The 21,811-nt window shown below is 42.7% G+C and overlaps 1 protein-coding gene across 9 annotated transcripts in view; it reads right to left on the bottom strand.

Annotated features, from left to right (window-relative positions):
- add3a (adducin 3 (gamma) a) overlaps positions 1-21,811 on the bottom strand; it is a 108,521-nt gene that overhangs the window by 42,194 nt on the left and 44,516 nt on the right. The window contains exon 1 of one of the 9 annotated variants that reach the window (XM_056370082.1): positions 21,467-21,785. The exons of 7 other annotated variants lie outside the window; for them this stretch is intronic. The gene's annotated coding sequence lies outside the window, so the exon portion shown is untranslated. Of the gene's footprint in view, positions 1-2,893; positions 3,325-21,466; positions 21,786-21,811 lie in introns of those variants that run through there. One more of the 9 variants, XM_056370059.1, reaches the window with a different exon arrangement.

Genomic DNA, 21,811 nt, shown 5'->3' with positions numbered 1-21,811 from the left:
CACAAGACGCATGAGTCCCCCGACCCCCACCAACCACCACCACTACCACCCCCCTTCCCCATTCCTCTGTCTCTTTCAATAGATCATTGTCCCCGTCCCGAACCCTCTTGGTCTGGTCACATCTAGAGAGATCGACGGTTGGGAGGTTTGGAAGGGTGAGGGGGGAGTTATGGTGGCGTGTGTGTGTGTGTGTGTGTGTGTGTGTGTGTGTGTGTGTGTGTGTGTGTGTGTGTGCACAATTAATCTGAGTAAGAATGAAACTTGATCCTTGTATTACAGCATCAATGTTTATAATTCAGATTTCATGGCTCACGGCAGATGCTCGCTTGTGATTGGTTTAAACTCTTCTTGAATGAAACACATTCAAATTCCACAACAATGCCAGAAGTTTAGACCGAGTTGAGTGACCGGCCGGAAATTTGAGACACGACTGCCCTTTAAAGAAATGGCATTAGAGGACAGTGCTGCACTGTGATTGATTTAAGCTCCATTAAACACGGCAGATAGACGAGGCAGGCTGTGTTTACTGAGGGGCGCTAGACTGCGTCCGCAGCCCGAGGCAAGGTGAGCGCAACCTCTCACCCCATGACCTTTAGTGACCCTCCCTCCCTCTCTTTCTCACCCGTGTTCAGCAGTGCTGCAGGCCTAAGTTGTCTTCATCTGTGGGGAAGCTGTCCATGAAAACTTGCTCATTTATAAACGGTTACTTAAAGAGCGCCATGGAACCAATCACTGCTATAAACCGCAGACTGCTCAACGTGTTTTTGGTTACTAGTAGTTACCGATGAATAGTGTGAGTCATGGCCACATAACCTCCATCTAGCCTGGCCTTAACCTCCAGACAACAATAGGCTGTTAAAGAGACACAGATTCATCACATACTCTGCAGGATTCTTTAGTATTTTGTAAGGTACGCAGAGTACAAATATTATTATTTTAATTATTTGGTCTATAAAATGTCAGAAAATAGCAACAACAAAAAATGCTGATTCCAATTTCTTAAGTCCAAGATGAAGTCTTCAAGCAAGTGGCCAACAGTCCAACCCCCAAATATATTTATTTTACAGTCGCTTCAGGCAAGGAAAAGCAGCAAATGCTCACAATTAAGAAGCTAGAAAATCTTTTGGAAGTGATAATTAAAATATTTGCCAATTTAATTTCTGTCAATCAACTAAGTGATGAATCAACTTAGTACAAACACATGCTTGCAATTATGTGATGACGTAACCAATCGTGTGTTTTAAATTAGTTTTAGGCTGAAAATGTTTACATGTGTCAGTGGACAGATACAAGTCAGGGCATAAATGGCATAATAACCGACTTCAAAATCATGTGAGGCATTCCAGTCTTTGTCATTTCCCTCTGATAGAATTACTTTCCCTCCTTCATCTCCATTATGGGAGCTTACAGTATATCTCTGAGACAGAGTGTTCACCCATAATGCCTCAGTAGTCCTCTGATATTTGGAGCTGGATAAGAGCCAGCTGCTCAGACAAAACACAACTATCCATCTTCATCTGATGACATGTCAGCTAATCTGGAGACCTATGTCTACTCATGTATCTGTTGCTGCATCTCTCTGTCCAGTCCTGTCTCTCAGGTTTGCTACATGTCTCTCCATCAGTGTCCATTATGCACTCTCTGACTTTATCTCTGTCCTCACCTTTTATTTTCTGTCCTTAAAATAACATAAGAGATGCCTGGCATTTGCAAACTTTGTAGAAAGACACAACAAGCAAACAAAAAAAGTCAGAATAATGCTGATTAATATTGCAGGCAGTGAACACAAAACGCCCAACACCACCCACCCACCCACTCACTCACTTACGCCTCATATCTATATCTTGCCTGGGGGAAGCTTCAAAGCGTGGCTGCTTGAGTTTCTACAAGCTGCCGCCCCTAAAAATAGACAAACAGCCTTTTGGGTTGTGTTTCAACCCCAATGGCAACAATACCAGGAAAGAATCTGTACGTAGGCTAATTATATCCACACACACTGTAAGTGGCAGAGCGAGTACACACACACACAAACACACACACACACACACACACACACACACGTATACAAATCCGCACACTGTGACCTGCAGTGTAAACCCTGTGAGCGCAACTCCTGCACACACAAGCTGAGGAGTAGGTGTGTACGTGTCTTAACATGACTGCTTGACACATCCAGCCGTGGAGCTGAAGCCAAATGCTCAGCCGCTTACAGATCCACCAGCAGCTTTACTATGAGACGTGGAAGAGCCCACCAACGTGCCGCATGGAAGCATCTGATCTCAGTTTCTGGTGTTTGCTCATTGTGCAACCTAGTGTTCGATGGAGCAATTGCTTCTTGTGCCGGTTGCAACACAGAAAAATCCTATTTAGATTTTTTATTTTTTTTTTGCTGGAATTCCTTCAAAACAACTTATTTATATATTCAAGAAAAGTATGCTGAAGACTAATTCTTGTTGCTGCAGTGACTCTGGAATCACTCAGTTGTATCTTCCTTTACATACAGTCTCTGGTGTTGTACACATTAGAGATAATGCCCAAAACGGATCTTCTCTGGTGCTCACACTCACTTCACTGTTAATGCCAAGCGTGTTTATAGTGCACGGGTGTGTGTTGGCATGCGTGAGTGCCCGGGGAGCCACACACAACATGGAATTCCCCTAAAACTACACATCAGTTTCAGGGATGGTAATGTGGTGGGAACACAAAAAAAGAAGACAAACTAGATTCTTATTAACAGAAAATGAATGGGACTATAGGTTTCCTAAAAAAAAAAAAAGGAATATCTCAAAGTGTTTATACAGAGGAATCCAATTCCCAAACAATATTCCAAGTGTCCAACCAGGTAATGACACAAGAAACCGGTACATAAACAAATAAGCCAAGCACAACCAACCTTGTGTTTCCTCTTTGGTCAGTGAATGGGAGAGAACAGGCAGTAGTAGTAGGCGGCAGAGGCAAAACACATGTCTCTATTTTTCTCTGTTGCTCGCGGTCTGCACTCAAAATTCCAACACTGAGTCCCAGAGAGAAGCCGGGAGAGACGAGACGGACAGAGAGAAAGAGCGGGAGGTGGAAGACAGAAAGTGAGAGGCAAGCTAGCGATCAGTGAACCAGTCTGTCCACTCGTCTGTCCAGATTTTCCATAAAGATGCTCTGTGGTCGAGCTGCCAGCAGACAGCGGATTCTCTCACACTCCTGCGGGCTCCGCTCCTCTGCTGCCCCGGCGTTCACCAGAGAGAGAAGTATGAACAGCTGTGAGTGTATATGTGAGAGGATATGTGACTGTATGTGTGTGTGTGTGTGTGTGTGTGTGTGTGTGCTCCATCCACGAATGAGGATGTGTGTTTGTGTGGAAAAGAAGCTAAAGGGACCACGTGATGCAGGCTTAATCCTCCGCCCACTGGCACAAACACACATGCACACACACAGACAGATTCAGGCAAACGCACACATACAGGGTGCTAGACCAATCAGAGCTCAGGCTCACACACACTAATCACCCCTCCTCCTCCCTGCCTGCTCACTCTCCCACTTTCCCTCCCTCTCTCTCTCTCTATCTCTCTCTCTCTCTCCCTCTCTCTAGTCTCGTCTTTTTTTTTTCTCATCTTTTTGCTCTGATCCATTCACTTTCTGGTCTCTCTCTCCCACATTCCACAATCCTCTCTCTTCTTCTCTCTCTTTATGTCTCTCATTCACACCCCCTGCTAGCCCGCCACCCCCTCCGGGCGACTGTACTAAAGGTCAGTGTTTATGAGTTTGGCTGGCAGCAGTGAAACTGCAGCTCCACAACCTGCTGCAGCACAAACCTCATGGCCGACACTGCCCCTCAGAATCAAAGTAATCTGGCTCTGTGATGAACTGAAATACCAAACACCTTGAAAGTCGGAGGACACTGTCAAAACGCTTTTAGAATGGAAACAATTTAATGATCCCAGGTCAGAGGTCAGGGTGAGCCACATAAAGGCTGTTTGTGATTCAGCTGTTGTGTCTTGCCTGAAGCAAAACTCTGTTTTAAATCTGACCTCTTCTCTCACATCCATTTTTTTCTGTTGATATGTATTACTGCTGACTGTGTCTCACCAAAGCCACAACTACTACTGACAGACTTTCATCTTGCTTGAGATGAGTGGTGCTCGTTCTTTCTTGCGTCTTGCTCACTCTTTACTGAAACATGACGCAAACACGTGAACAAAATGATCAAATACCATTTTTTCCACACATTTTTGTCAGATGATTTTCTGTCCATTATCGCTTATTTTACTCTTTGCCTGTCGGCAGATTAATGATGCCAGTTGAAAACCATATGGCTGATGACTAAGGCTGGGTGATGAAGTTAAATCAATGCTACTGTACTAATATTTTTATATTAGAGATATTTATGATCATACAGAAAATATGTGCAAAAGAATCAAATGGATGGTTGATCCAATGAACAATGAAAAAAATGAATGAATGAAACTAAATCTTAAATAACTGACTAATAGTTTTTTGATTACATTTTGCTAAAAATCATTATTGTGGATGACAAAATTCTGTGTATGGTATTATACTGTCATGATATGATACCACTGACAATTAACAATAATAGTGACGAGTGAAGGGGTGGGGGCAGTCAACTTTGGCCTTTCAGGACACTGCAGGATGTAGAATGAGGACAGGGAAGTTCCTCCATCTGTTGATCCGCCGACTGCAAAACAAAGCTCAGGATCTGAACCCACCCAGTGGAGTAGACGCTGAGCCGCAGACAGAATGAACAACCAGAGAAAAACCTCACTGTGTCCCTGTTCACCAGTGGACAGCTGTAAGTTCAGGTGTGAGCGCACCCAAGATGCATTGGGGAGGTGGTCTGTGCCACATTTGGCCACATGAAGGAATTGCTTACTCTACTACTGACGTCCTCTGCCCCAGTCTTAATTAGTCCAGCTGCAGTTCCATAATGAACTGAAAATATTTTACTATTTCAAATGGAGAAAAAAAAAAAAACTTATTTCATTGTACAGCTGTTTGCAGAGCATTGATTCGCTCCTTGCACTGGTCTATCTCTCTCTCACAGACACATATACAACAGGCCCGTCTGTCTCAGTCTGATTGGTTAAAAACGACAACACATACATGTTTATTTGTAGATAGAGCAGGGAAGTGAGATCCGGTCACAAGTGGTCGCTGGAGACGCATGTGTAGATGCATTTTAATGCCGGGTGTGAACTGAAGTGCTTAGAGCTTTCCATTTGTGATCACATCACTGAAGACGCACGTTAATGCCAGGTCTGAACAGGGCCCATGACACACACTTTCTCTTGTAATACTTGGATGTGGTCCAACTCACAGGTCACACATGTAGAAGAAAAACAAACGAACCAGTCAGCGTCAAGTCATGAGTAATGCTGTTTGACTTTTACTGCAACGACCTTCACCTCGACCGTTCTGCAAATTTACATGTGGATGTCATACACACGCTCATGTCATACTCATTCATATTACACAAGTTATAACACTAAGGAGAAGCATTTACTTACAGGTGTGATCCTTTTAGGTTTAAAGTCAGGTACGTCTACTTTAATGAAAATACTTTACTAACAGCTAATATCTAAAATAAAGTACTCTCTTCCCTGGATTAGTGCAAAGATGTGTCCTAGTATGTGACTAACTGTCTCTCTTAGTGAGGTTGATTTTGAACTTTGAACTGTCTTGTAAAAATACTTCACAATCTCACTTTGGCAGGAAACCTTATCATACATTATGACTTCTAGTTTATGTGGGAAGATCTGTAAGTTTTAGTGCCAAAGGGTTTTGGATGAGAGCTCCTGGGTATCAAAGCTGTACATGTTGACTGCTATCACCTGATGATGGGGAGATGATAAGGAGTTTTTATTTAGACTCCTGCGAGAGGAACTATAACAACACTGCAGCGACAGGCGCCGAGCCAAACCCATTTGATGATATGCACTGAAGCTGAAAGTCGGCCAAAATGAAACTGTACACATTCGTGAATCTGAATTTCCCTCTGCAGCTGCTAGGGCTCATTTTTGACATGCAAAAAATACAAAGTGGTGAAGGTTTTGTGCTTGTTCGAGTCGACGTGGAACAAAGTGTAACACTGCATGTGTTCAGGCAAGAAGTAAAGATAAATGTTTCCAATGAATGTCGGGAGGATGAAGCAATAATGTTGGCGAGTGGATGTCCTAGTGAAGATTAATGTCCCATACGTGGGATGACTGTCAGTGTTGACGTGTGTGTGGTATGTCTCTCTCAGCCAACAGTTCAAATGAGAGGGACTGTGTGACAGACAGCTTGACACAGGAGACAGTTAACAGCTCAGAGGTGAGGCTGAACAACAATGCAAGCCTCTGATCTTAATACTGTTACGTTTTAAACCACAGGTGACACCTGTAATGCTAAAAGAATTACAAATGGTTTACATGATTTGAACGGAGTCAATATACCCATTTTATTGTTGCTTGGCATTTGCCTGGCACTGAAAAGACCTTTTCCTAGGAACAGTCGCGTACACACACGCGCGCCCACACAGGCTTTCAGCGTCAACGCAACAGTGTAGAAACTGAGAACGTGACATGTGACTCGTGTGTAAAAGTTCCACTGTTTCGCTGTTTTTATTTAGGTTTTCTGAGTCAAAGATAAAGGCCTGCCTGCAGTTATTATAACAGGATATTTACTCATGGTAATGGACGTGCTACTCAGTTGGGAAGCAGTGGCACTAGATTGTCAAATACATGGCATTCCTGCAATTTAAGCCCATGTTGCAGCGAAAGATGTTTCAGCATACTGCTGGTGTTTCCACAGTTACTTGAAATGACCATTTTACAGATGTTACAGTGAGCACTGCTGTCACCTTTCTTTGTAAAATGAAGCAACACTTTGGACCCTTTCTTCCTCTCCCTCACGACTCCATCTTGCTGCAAGTTTCCAGCAGTTTTCCAGCATAGATGCTGGAGTTTGGCGTCATTGTTTTCAATATGCAACCTTTTGAAAAAACACACCGACATTGATAAAAGAAAGTGATAAGCTTGGGGGCATACATGGTTTAGACAATTTGGAACCGGTTCTCATCCCTAACACACACACTAATATGCATTCCACAGACACGGTCTCGTTGCTGCTGGCAATGTAAAACAGGCTGATTCCTCTAAATGGCATCACATGCATATGGGGGAAATAAGTGGAGTGATTACTCCGGGGGGCTGCAGCTGGTTTGTACCAACAAACAAGAACTATCATCCTGCTGTCGCCACATGACTTACTGTCTTTTCCCACAAACTCTGCCCTCAGCACAAATTACAGTAATGAGAACTACTTGCACTGCTGGTATATGAAATTACATAATAAGCAAATGCATATAGAACACACCGGTATGTGTTTGAAGTTGCTTGAGGGGGCTGTTTATTTCAGATGGCGAATCATCTTCTGCAGCACTGTCTCAAAGAGACAGTGATTATTCTTTATGTGCAGCGATGGTGGTGACAAAAGTGGAGAAACACTGAGGAGCAGAGATAAATACCCAGATGCTGACAGAGCAGATCTCTCTGATTAGTTTCACCAATCAAGGTGCGGATAAACTGATCAGTAAATTGACTGCAATCCATATCTGTGCATCGCTACACAACATACCCAAATAATGGTATTAGACATTTACACTGGTAATAAATGACATTATCAGTACTTAACAAGTAACATGGAACAGGGGACTCTCAGATATGTTTAAATGCTACAGTTCTTTCTGTATATTTTAAAGTATTTCTCATTCTTGCAAAGGGTTGAGCAATTCTTTACTGTTGGAATACTAAGTTGTTTCTGTTAGCATTAAACACAAATCTGTTTTCACAAGTAATGCTAAAATGAAGTTTTGTATTGCCCTACCCCATGTCTGCACACAGTATTCTCATCTGCAGTGCAGTGAATATGCCAAGTACAGACTGGCATCTCCCTCCACCACCACCACCTCTCCTCCTCCTGGATGTTGGTGCATATCTCAGCACTTTACACCAAACTCCAATCTACACACACACACACACACACACACACTAGCCCCAGCTGTCACTGCCAAGCCTGACTAAGGAAAACAGAGCTACACACACACACACACACACACACACACACACACACACACACACACACACACACACACACACACACACACACACACACACACACACACACACACACACACACACACACACACACACACACACACCACTTCTAAACAAACACTCCAAACAAACACTGTATGAAGACACATAAACAACGAAATCATTCTGATGACCAATCCTTTTACTCCATCCAGATTGTTTTACACAACCAATGTAAAATACAACATCTGGTGTGTAAATCTTCAACACAATCTGTAAATACAAAACCCTCCTTTTTTCAGCATGGAATTTACAGAACTGTCAAAAAAAAACAACAAAAAAAACAAAGCGCACCCATCAAACTGGGACAGCCTCAGGACGGTGTCCAAGCAGCTATGTCTCACTGGTTGATAACAGCAGGCTTGTCTCTTAGCAACAGCCAATCATCTGTAGAAACCTAAATTACTGTTATTGCTTTAGGTTGACTCATGTGACACATTACAGACAAGGTTAGACTAAACCCAAGCGGGTGAATACATGCTTGAATACTCTACTGTCTCCAACTGTTATCAAGTCTGATGATTAATGAGTCCTCTGCACACCGCAGTGCTCTTAAGTAATCCCATGTTTCTGTTGAAGTCATCCCCTCCTTGACCCCTGTGATAAGCTGTGGACAAAAAAACAAAAACGCAACAGAGAAGGAGGACCTGAGCGTCTGCTGGGCTAAACCCACGCTGTATCCATTTACTGCCAAAGCCCTGCTATCAGCGTTTCCCACCAGCAGTAACAGGAGAAGAGCGAGGGGGCACGTTCACTGATGCTAACTGTTCAGGAATGTACAAACACTCTAACTCATTATTGGGAATTTGGAGCTTTTTTCCAAGAAAAAATTGCAGATTGGTGTGGTGATGCCACAGAGGGGAAATTAACAGATGTGGAAATTCTTAAGAAAATAAAACTCATTCAGTTAATGGTTGTGAGGCAACCCCACTGACATTAGAGAAGTATTTTTTCTTGACAAAGATGTTTTGACTACTTTTACTTCAAACACCATTTTCCCACATGACACGGAGGTCAAGTTGATCCCTGGAGGACAGTATAAAGCCGCACGGCCGCCTCCAAAATATCTCTGGCTAACAGCTTCATTCACTTTATATGTAACATCATCTTTGCATCATGAGCCAACCTGCAGGAGAAATTTAGAAAAACCGAGCAGAGATAGAAACGTTTCCTCTGTCGCTGAAGTATTTCACCCATGTCACCACATTCACAGCTACATTAAATGTACCAGTAAGCCAGGAAAATGAGCCACCATGTACGATATCAGGACCCCAAAACTACTCTAATTACTTTTAATCTTCAAAGTAATAAAGAAGATGAGTACTTAAACATGTTTGCATTTTATTATCGAACCAATAAAGGCATGACCGTACCCACATACAAAGCTCTGGCTATGCATGTCTGCACTGAAAGCCACGTCCGACAAAACAGATACACTCCTATTTTAATTTTTTTTCAATCCGGCTGTCTACACAGGCCGTGTCAGAGCTCCCGTCATATGTGCGTACCCACAACCTGAAGCATATTCTTACCTCACTAAAAGAGACAGTTACTCAATGCTGTGCCTGAGCACCTCCTGTGTGGACAGACTGCAGCTCCACCATCTTGGACTGCAGCTGGTCACAGTAGTTCTGTTCTGCTGTTTGCAGTCTCCTGGAGCCTTGTATGCTATATACTAGCATTCAGCTTCTTATCTAGGTGTGTTACATGGGTTCAAAAGCAGAGTACGATGACTTTCTTGATCAGCAACCAAGTGCAACAACAGCAGGTGGAAGAACAGAAGGTGGAAGAAACCTGTGTTTTTTTAATGTTTGTGAATAACAGAGAAATAGAGGTGAAGCAAGCAAACAGGTTCACAGGTGTTCTGTGTTGCAGTGTACCAAGCTTAGGCTCCAATGTCCCATTTTTTTTTTAAAACCCTGCAGGGCTGAAAAAAGTGTTACTTCACCTGGTGTACAGATGCAAACATACACAGACGTGCAATACCCACTCACTGTAAAACTGTCACTCCACTGTTTATCCGGCTCTTAACGGCCTGTCTAGTTTTTCGCTTGTATGGGAGTGATGCTAAGTAGCTACTAATCCATGTTTGACGGGTAAAGAGGCATTCAGAGAGCAGCTAATGTTTAACGCACATTTGAGACGCGTTCAGATTCACTTCCTGAAGCGCTCATGGGAACAATTCTGTCACTGTCTGTGCAGCTGTGAGTTACTTAGCAAGGAGAAGAAAAACACACACACACATACACATACACACACACACACACACATACACACACACACAAACACATACACACACACACACAAACACCATAATAAGGATGTACTCAAGTGTGACCAGGGAGGTCTGCCTCTGCCTCAAGGTTGAGGTGGAGAGAAAACAGTGTGTTTGTGTGTGTGTGTGTGTGTGTGTGTGTGTTGTGTGTGTGTGTGTGTGTGTGTGTGTGTGTGTGTGTTTTAAGAGTCGTTGTTATTACTTAATTGCTTCCGTTGATGCAGATGAAACGGGGCCTGGTAATGACAATGGGAAGTCACCACCCAGTCTTCACCTGGGTCAAATGTGTTATTCTCGGTCAAGCTGAACAATGACTGAGAAGCACTTCGTTGACAGTTTGCTAAGGAAATACAGTGTTTGTTATTAAGAGCATAAACAGGAAATTTCCTCTGCTTAAAAATCCTCATTTAGGAGCCAAAATGAACCTTTTACTCACCTGCCAAGTGCTCATAAATAAAACTAAGAAAGAAGAAACAGCTAATAATAATTACCCTTTGACTTCTATTCTTGTCTTGGTCGCACGTGACCAATGTGACACATGAAAGGAACAACATGAATTTTCAACTGCTACTTAACTGAATTTTACTTTGGCGCCTGACACTGATATTTTAGCTCTCACTACAAAATAATACAGGTTTTCCACCAAGACGGAGGCCGTGGCAACTCGAGGAATTAAACCCATGACACACCACCCTGCACACGGTTTTCTACGAAAATCTACAGTTTACTCTTGACGCATCAGACAGCCAGCCGTGACCAACACTTTGTGACATTTCGAGTGCTGCGGGTGTGTAGGTGCAGCACTGCTTTCACACTTCCTCATCTAACCAATAGTGCTTAAATTTTCTTATCTTTCTTGTGAATAGATGGTTGCTAAAGGGACTGACACAAGCTTCTGTTTGTTTGCTGTCAAAGCTGGACAGTGGAGGGATTCAGTGAATGCTTTGGCAAAACGCAGCTTCCAATAAACAATGTCGCATCACGTTTCAATTGTCTCAGCATAACTGAAAAAAAAAAAAAAAAACACGGGGGAGTTTGCACTGAAACTAAAACATTAATTATCTCTTGAAGTATTTATAGGTCTGGATATCCATGTGATTTATGTTGCATTTATGTTTGAGGTTCGTTGACAAAGCCTGGTATGAAGCACAGGTTCATTCAGGTTCTCTATGAACTTTATCTATGCTGTATATCTCATGTGGAGGCCCAGACCCATCCTGAAGAGCGTCTACCATACCTGTGCATTGCCGTCACTCCCATAGCAATCACGGAATATCAGGTAACCTCATGCACACATGCATGCACCTTTTCCACTCCCCACTGACTACAGAATACCATACACACCTTAAGTCAACACAACAAGAGGACAAAAGTGTACAACAGGTTTTCATATGTTTATGTTCAGTGGGTTTTCATGTTGCCACTTGATCCATTAAGGAGTTTATTCTTAACTCCTTTTTATTTCTAAATGTAAACTTAGTATTAAAAAGGGTAACTTTTAACGCTATAAAGATCCACACGTTCTTTAGTCCAGGTTAACCTGCATTGCTCAGATTTTGACGGAGCCACTGGGACCAAATATAACACGACAAAATGTCAAAAGAAATTTCCTGTCAGGTTTTAGCCCAAAACAGCTGGATACATAGTGGAGCAAGAGCTAAAACTGTAAATGAGTGCTGTACAGTTGGCAGTCATTTGATCTCACTTTCAAAGCAGATGTGTTTTTTAAGCTAATGAGAACCAAGTCTATCGCAAGTTCCCCGCTCGGCAGTCAGTTGCATGACTATTCAGTGAAGCAGTGGCATGAAAGCCAAAGTTCTGCGACTCACACAAACCTTCAGGAGACAAAAAAGTGCTTTGTAGCGTCACATCGCAAAGGCTGATTCTTCTGAATCAAAGCCGTGAAGGGAGGAGACATCCCACTTTAATCTTTGGTACTGAGAGCCGCTGTGCCTGTAGCATGACAGAAGCCAGTGACCTTCAAAACTGGAGAATGTGTGTGCTTTCATGTCTCTGAATGTATGTATGTCCTTTGTCTGTGCGTGCCAACACTGACCACACAATATCATTTAGCAGTATGTGACCCTCAGTAAGGGGTCTTAATTAGCAATCACAAACTAGGGTGAAAATCAAAAAATTCAATTTACTGAAAGTCAATATATGATGATGAATTATTGCCTAGAATTACTGCCTACAGCTACTGTATAGCTGTTATACAAATATTTAGAGTAGATTAACATTTTGGGAAATACACTTACTCATGTTTTTGTTGAGAGTTAGATGAGAAGATTGATAGCACTCTCAATGCTATATGCGCTGGATATAAAGCTATAGCTAGCGATTGGTTAGATTAGCTTGGCACTACATTTTATCGCAATATTGTGACTGATATTTGGCAAAAATGTCACCACGACAAGGTCATTTACTGTTGTTACATTTAAATTAATTGGGCCTGCTTAGTAAAGTAATTATGACATTGATGTTCGAGGAATTAAAAAGGATTACATGCCCGAAAACCCAAGTGAAACACAGGAATAAATTCTGATTCTTTCTCACACACATACACACACACTGTCTGCTGCTAATCACCCTGTAATTATAGCTGGTAATGACAGAGCCATGGACACAGTTTAACAGACCCCTGTTGCTTCAACCACACAAACAAAAACAATCCATTTCCGAGTTGTAGCTGCAAACTGCTACCGTATGTCCTCACCGCCAGACGCTGTGCCGCTGAGGCCAAACAGAGCTGCTGCGTGGCCGCACAACAAAATATAGTTTTACAGGACACCATGCATAATTGAGGGAGACTGCGAAAACTGTGTGGATTCTTTCAGGTTGATGCCACTGTCTTTAATTACCACCTGATGGTTTCTACAAAACAAATCACTTGGGAAAGGTTTTCATGGTACCTGTTTGGGATTCAAATCACAGGCTAGAGCTCAGTAAGTCTCTCTACACACAAAGCCTCAGCTCCACCACTGCACTACTGACCACTGCAGCACGTGTTAACTCTTGTTAATAAAGTTTTTAATGCAGGTCCGTCTTCTACCATGCAGGCCTGCATTAGGATCGTGTTACGCTCGATCAGAGTTAGTTGTGTCGACCGCATTGGAGATGTTGTCCTGAACAGCCACACTGTCATAGAGAGGGGAGATGTGATATTGTTTAAATATGGGAACATGATGCCCATTTTCAGACAGTCATGTATGACTGATTAGAAATTAAGATACTTTTTTAATGAACCAATATTGCAGTTTCTCTTTGGTTGTAAGCACAAAGGCTGTGGCGAGAAACCTTTTATGACCTAAAACTTTTTATATGTATAAAAGCCCTGGAGAGATTTCTGTGCTGCAGTGGCTGATGCAGGCTCCTTGCAGTAGAGGACAAGAATACACTCCTGTCCTGGATTTCTGACAGATAATTGAGTTATTTTTTGAAGTGGCAGTCTCGAGGGGCAAAAGCTACAGAGTGAAGCACTGAGAAGGACTGTGTCACTATTCCAGTAACAGCAAATACTTCATGTTGGAACGAAAAGAAAATTTTGTATGTCAGGGAATAAATTAATATGTGGGATCCACGGAATAATAAAAGGGGATTTGTCTTTGATGGCCCATGTTGAACAACCGACAACAAACAGCAACAGTTTGAAGCAAGCTTGTGGCGCCGTAAAGCTTAGCTCTTCATTTCCAAGGCAAATGTTTTCTATGCCAATCCCTCCGCACCAATCTGAGCCTGTGTCTGCACCAGGTGAACACACACTTGACGCCTGAACTGACGTGTGGGAACAGATAGGCAAATTACCCATCCGGCACAGTGGGGAATTTCTGTTTAACACTGCTTGAGCTGATGCATGTTGGTTGTAATCCCCGACTCCCTGCAGCAGCCTTTCATCAGGTTGAGAAATAATCAAGTCAAGTCTGTCGTTTATTTGTTCGTTCCAACATGAAATGTCGAACATTGGAGTCAGGCTTGTAAAGCTGCATAGGATCAGTGGTCATGTGTATCCACATGTCCCTGATTTCTTTTTCTTTGCTTTATTAAACACAGTTATGCAAAAGTGGTAAAACTGAGAAGTGACAACAACCAATAAGACAAATTGAATGCCGCAGCAGTGATCTATCACCACAAGCATGCACTCAGGCAGTGTTTCTGACTGTGTCCTTTTTACAGTGAATACAGCCTTTTCGTGGAAGGCCACAGTCACATGGCAGATCGATAATTGGGCCTTTAATAACTGTGTACGTTTATGCTTTGGGGGGAAAAGAGATCTTCCAGAAACCTTTGTGAAATGAAGCAGAACTGTTCCCCTCAGAAAAAAGCAGCATTCTTTTCCACAAAGAGAAGATTTCTTTGCGCTGACTTGAACTCTCAGCTGTAATAAATGCGCATCAACAGTTGGGCTGAGTTCCACATTTTCACACTATGCGAGATTAGCGGCTGAGGAACGTCAAGCCTTTCGACCCCAGGTGATAAGGTGGGAGTAGGAACAGTTTTGTAAAAACATGAAATACTGAAATACAGCGCATATTATATATGAGAAGCAGTGGAGTTCAAGAGTTCGTTGTCAGTTCATGAACTTTCCTTCCCCTTTCCAAAAGGCACGTCAGAATTCCATTCAAGTAAATCTAATTCCGCACTTACTCACTGTATGAAATCAAATTATCAAGCAATAATGCATTGTTCCTGTTGTCAAATTGGAGTTGTACTATTGTTGGTGAGCAAGTGGGCTCAATGACTGGTCTGTGCTCCAGCGACGAGGCACAACGCTGAGGGGGCGTCGGCCCGAGAACTGGTGTGTGTTTGGGGAACTATCCATTACACAATCCGAGGAAGCAGACGGATTTGATATGTCGGGGTCTGTGTCTGGATGAGGTCATTACGCATAAAGCAGAACTGCAGCCCCATCACACCAACTATAATCACACACACACACACACACACACACACACACACACACACACACACACACACACACACACACACACACACACCACACACACACACACACACACACATATACACAGAGGGGCATAAGCACACAAACAGTCACACACGCTCATGAGTTTCCATAGCAACTCCAAACAAACAGTTCGTGCATGTGGTGACCCCACCCCAGCAGGAAAAAAAGGGAGAAACCAAGACAGCGAGGCAAAGAGAGCAAGACAGAAAGCAAGAGCGAAGATGAAGACAGCAGTGGACGACATGACATGGGATTCTGCAGCAACATGTGCTTCACTTTATGCATGCTCTATGTCTCATTCATAGCTGAGACATTTGAAAAGGATCACAAGCATCAAAAAAACCCTTCACCATATGATAGCATTTACCCCTCCGCAAAAAGGTCCTAAAATGTGTTGAACTGAAGCTTAACCATGCGTTCATATTCTTAGATTCGTTCTCGAGTTTGGAAACAAACATAATAGCTCCATGGCCCAGAGTCTCTGGCTTAGTTACTTGCAAAGACTTGATTTCACAAGAAGGCAGAGGAATTGTGAAACAACCTCATCCCACCAGGATCCCATGGGCCTCTTATGTTGTTTCACCACACAGGTCAGAGCCTGAATACACAGAGACCACACATCAACCGGCCTCCACAAAAGGCCTGTTCAATCACCTTGGAGGACCAGAAAGAGAAAAGGGAACAAACCAACAATAGGCATGCAGCTTGCATCAAAGTGAGGGCCGATTATTGAGGCTTTGCAACTTCCAAGGTCAATCAAGGTTGAAGACGCCCACATCCGCACATTAAAAGGACCCTGGCATTCAGATGTTGTGTTGGCTGAACAAAAGTCACCGCTTAGGCCTTTTGGCATTTTCCTCTGTGTTTTGCAAAGTTCATCCTGCCTATAAGAAACGGGACTGTTGCTGGAGAAAGGTTATAGGTTAGATTCCACCCAGGCAGTAAGAACTGGAAGCATGACAGTACTTATATGCATTTCACTGTGTTATGTGTGTATGATTAAGCCAGACATTAAGAAGGGTAGATACCAGGATACTGATAAAAATCACTGGTCCACCAGCAGACAGTCTACATTTAAAGAAATGTTTCAGTACAGTCAATTTGCTACCTCTGTCAAATAGGTATTTATGAAATTATTTTGATTATGCTTCCATCTTCCCATTCCCATCTTCCCAAGTTCCTGCCATAAAACTGTCACTTAAATTGATGAGTCATCTACCTTGAGATCGCATAGGCCTATCACAAGCAAGTATTCAAGTATTACAAGTGATCCGTATCGTTTTTTTAAGGAGGGCTTTCGTTGCTGCACATTTAAAGGATGAAACTGGTGTTACTCTATGTTTTACCTTTCAAACATAGATTAACTACTGAATAAATCCAACAAAAAGACCAAAACCAACCATGTTTCTAAAACTTCCTCATAATAAGTTCAGACCTCCATATACCTTGCTCATGCCCTGCTGAAGATGTACACTAAAGCTTAAACAGGGGTAAACGGTGCATTTGTTGGGGACTATTTTCAGCCGTGCATTACACATTTGGGAGTCGATGGTATTAATGGTACTAGGATGGTGTGTGTGGGATCTATCTATCTATCTATCTATCTATCTATCTATCTATCTATCTATCTATCTATCTATCTAAACTGCCTATGCCATTAGATGCTGGTATATACAATACACCTTCAAGATCAGTTCAAGAAGCTTAAACATTAAGGATAATAGAAAAAAGTACAAAAGTAAAACACTGACAGCTGTGTTCCAAGTCTAAAAGCTATTCACTGGGCAAGACTTTCTGTACTGCAGCGTGGACTCATGTGGATTGTGAATCAAATGTGTGGTCTCCACAGACTGGAGCTCGGCCAGGGGTGCTTTGATGAGTTCTTGTTTTATTTGAAAGGAAATCTCAGCACGTCTCTACCACAACAGGAAAGGAAAGAAGCAGAGTTCTTCTCAGTGAGTCACTGTCACTGTGCTGTGCTTTGACCCTTTCTATCACATCTGACCGCTCAATGACACACTGTCAGAACAGAGGGAAAAGAGAGCCTTCAGAATGTGTGTGTGTGTGTGTGTCTGTGTGTATGTGTGTGTGTGTGTGTGTGGGTGTGTTTCCGGGACTACCAGGCTCAAGCCTCGGGGGTTGCGACACAAATCCATACAAAGCATCCATCACGGAAAGGCAAGTGGCAGCGACTGATGCTGATGACAACCAGAAGGTCAGTCATCTTGCTGCATGGCCCCTGGGGTCCTTCGCCTCGCCGACAATTCATTCCCTGAGCATCGCTGTCATGGAGAGTCCAACAAACATGGCTGAAGATAAAAGAATGTAAGCTTTGAGGAGGAAAGAAGTCCATTTAGCTGGTGCTTATAGTAGCTGTGAAAAGTACAAGGGTGTCTGTGCTAAGATGGAAACAGTGGTGAGGGGTCATGGCACTCAAAATCCACTGACCTCTTCTTAAAGTGCCAAATCTGTTGCACTTGTTGTATTGTATTTGTTACCACAGCCATCACAACAACAAGATGACAACTTCCATGACTGGAGAGTCTTTAGTTACTCTATGAAAGTCTTTTTGTGGGATAAGTAAATGTGATTTAAATTGACCTCTAGCTTTGTAAGTCTGTTTCCCAAAGTCATTAAGGAGCACATGGGGTCTGCTTGAAGCCTGTATATAACGATTATTGTGCACACTTTTGGGATGCCAGGACCTCAACATGTGGTCAGACATCCTGGTGTTATTTGGGCACCATTTCCCCATTTGTGGTCCGTGTAATTAATTCTATTCATCCTTTTTTCGTCTCCTTATCACTGTTATTTTGTGGCTGCCCAAATGTGTGTGAAGGAAGGACAAGCTTCCTGTCAGGATGTGGGGTCCAGCAGGGGGACATCGGCATGTAGCCAGAAGTCACAACTTTCTGCTGAAACCAAGTGTGTCGGAGTTGAGTGTGTGCGTTTGTGTGTCCTTGAGTGTGTGTGTGGCATGCATTCATGTGCAATTGTCCGCGTCCTGATTGCTCTGACCACGGACCGAGCATACTTCATTTCAGAGAGCCATTTCATCAACTGTCGGAAACTCTTCGCCAACATCAAAGACATCACACTGCATCTGAGTTTTCATTCATGAACTCCTAAACAGCAGAGCCGCAGATGAACCCGAACAGGGCCAATTTATCTGCGTCTCTCCTGCACCACAATCATAGTGGAAGGCTTCACTGGTCTATACGGACTCTCGATAATTAGACCACCAAGGTGGAGGAAAAATACTCCAGAGCCTGTGCCTCAGAGATGCGCTTTCTTCCTCCTTTCTACGAGCTACTTTCATCTCATTTGCCTTCTAACCAAACTCTGCATTCTCTCTTCCTTTCACCGTTCTTCATGCCTGTACCTCCCTCTTTCTCTTCCTACGTGTCTAAATATATAGAAATCATTCAGAGCAAAACAAAATGGTGCACAGTTCCTAATGCTCTGAACAAGAATGATGCTTTATAGACCAAGAAATATAATGTAATGGTAACCATTTACATCAGGACACACCAGGGACTTAAGCGACACTGTGTCAAATACAGTGACATCACAATTTACTCAGAGAAAGTCTGTGTCTGTGGCTGTCGGATGTATGGGTAATCTTCCCAATATCACATGTTGTCCCAAGCAGATTCCTATGACGTTCATTGGCACAATCATACTTTTAATTGGCCATGGCCAGGTCATCTTACAGTGGCTCCAGTACTGAACATTTTCAAGCAATTGAATTGGGCATGTGGACGACCTTGTCTGATCATACCTGTCGTCTTTCTTTAGAAACAGCTGAGAACTAAGGTGCTATAAATGGCTACAAGGGACCAAACATCTTTCTTCATAAATTGTACAAATGACTTCACATTCATTACCAACTGTACAGAAGTGCTGGAGTGTTTTCTGTGTAATCGTGTATGTTTGTACGAGTAGGTCCAGCTGTTCCCTCACACACCTTTCACATTCCCATTCACACACACCAGCGCACACACAAACAACCCTCCTTCCCGGTCAGGAAGAGCTTAAAGGATATCCAAAGAGAAGCAGCGTATTATTGTGGCAGCTTATTGTTCCTGACAACCAGTGTGTTTTATGACTCACAGTCACCACGGAGACCAAGACCTAGTGATGCAATCAGGAAGGAAAACTTTGAAGCATGGGTTAACCAAGTGACAACCGCCACAGCTGAGTGCCAAAGTGAACGTGCCTGAAACTGCTGTTTCCATAAGACTGCGCTGAAAACACTTGGGAAGCAACAAATTCTGTCAGGGGTTAATGGGATAATGGCTCCTCTTTTGTTGTATGTGCAATGATGGTTTAAAACAATTGGTTTTGGAAGATTTTTTTACATTTTGGGGCAAGTTTGCTTGAATTAAAGGAATGTCCACTCGTCAGACTCAATTGTTATGTCGTCTGCTTTTTTGTCCCATCTTAAGCTCCGTTACAGGCTGCCCATTTTTTCCCCCAACGGCAACAGAGGCTAAACTTAAATCCAGGTTTAAAAACTTCCCTTCACCACTGTGGCCTGGGGGTTCAAGGTGCCAATCATGAAACAAGGAGCAACCCTGGTTCCAGTCCGGGCATGGACCTTCATTGCATGTCATCGCTCTTTGTCTTTAGTGTCATCTCTCTAGCGTCAGAACTTAAACACAGGCACCAAATGTCTAATGACACACACCAACACTGGGGCTTTGGTGTGGCATCCGGGAGCTTAGCACTACATTTTTCATGGACGAAAAATACTACAGTTTATTTCCATTTTTAAGCCAATGGATGTGGTCCAGCTCTGAACTTGTAGAAAGCACGTCAGCTGTGCTTACTCATGGTGTACTTGTTTTGTCTCAAACACATTCTTGCTCTTTTATCTACCTGGCATGTTGACAGGAGGATCTATAGATTTTCCATAGTTGATCATCACATGTGTCACTGTCAACTTGAGACAGACGGGGAACAGACCAAAGGATCTACTGAATGTATGTATCTGAAAGTGTCTGTAGACAGGGAAGCCTCTCAAAAGCCAAAATAAGAGCAAAGCAGGCAAAGGAAGGATTACACAACCAATGGCGGATGAAAAAGCACGAGGGATTATCTTTTCAACCCTCAGTCTTTAGAAGTCTGATCTTTTTCCCGTTGGGAGAAAGATCACTCAGATGTTAATTCAAGAAAAACTCCTGCAGACTAATGGTTAGGAACTACAGCTTGTCAGTACGCATCAGCATCAACGCAAATTGGCTCGGCTCACTTGTCTGGGAATTTTACATTTCTAAAACTGAGATTCTTCATTTGTTGTGACAATAGCATTTTATTGAGACAAAGGTCATTGAGGGTCAAACTTAAAAGCAAACCATTTACACCTGTTAGGCTTACACTTTGATAAACAGTGGATTACAATGAATACCACTGAAGGAGAGGCTTAAATGTCTACAATACCAATAACACAAGTAACCTGTTGTTAGTGTTGCAGTGTCAAGAAAATCTCACTGACAGGTAAGCAATCACTTCTACAGTTCAAGGCCTCAGAGTGCTTCAAATGTACTATTTAAAGTCTTATCTGACTGCCTCTCAACGTAAAAGTATTTATACCTCTTCTGAATGGCCACACCCCAAAGTGGGGTCGTTGCTTCTTCTTGGCTGGATCCCACTGCCTCCCCTATCTAGTCTAGACTGCATGAAGTGGGCATGATAGTCCCATTTTTTGTTTTGGACAATTTCACCATTGGATAAGACGTTGCAGACACTGTTAGATGTTCCCAAAAGGGAAGCAAAAAGCAGCCTTTATAATTCAAACTGAAACTTATGATTCAAAATGGGCATAAGCTTTTTCTTTGAAATCGTAAATTTTAAAAACACAGGAAATTGAGGAAAAACCTTGACGGGAATGACTTATCTCTTGGACGACACATTACCAGGCTCTTTGATTCATGATTAAAATTTATTTAGAAACTTCAGCACATGATATTTCCAACAGTTTGGTTATACAAACCCAAGATGAACTTTGAAGTGGAAATTTGTTCATATTTTTGAAGATGAAGAAAAAATAGAAGCTGTCTCAAAGTAGTACTCTTAACTTACCCTGCTGTTGTTTCCAAACATGAGCCGCTTCACGTCTTTGGTATTAAGGAATGCAGCTCACCCAAGGCCCTGATGTCATGTCAGCTTTGCAGACATGCATTGTCATAACTTAAATTGGCATCACAGACATGTAATCTGATACTTGGATGTATGTCAAAGGCCACCGCCTTCTGGCAGTTAACTTTTAGGCGGGAGAAAAATGCAGGTTTCTCATGTTACGTCTCAATTAGCCACCGATTTGTTGGCGAGGTAGGTCCATACCAGGATCACCCCCAGGGTCCACATTGCAGTGTCACTTTCAATTAGAAAAGATCAAACACAGGGAAATATAGAGAGAAAGAGAAA

The sequence above is a fragment of the Seriola aureovittata genome, chromosome 3 (assembly GCF_021018895.1).
Source record: "Seriola aureovittata isolate HTS-2021-v1 ecotype China chromosome 3, ASM2101889v1, whole genome shotgun sequence".
In the NCBI taxonomy this organism is placed as follows: domain Eukaryota; kingdom Metazoa; phylum Chordata; class Actinopteri; order Carangiformes; family Carangidae; genus Seriola; species Seriola aureovittata.
Note: the sequence above shows the minus strand (reverse complement) of the source record. Positions and strands in the feature narration are given on the sequence as shown.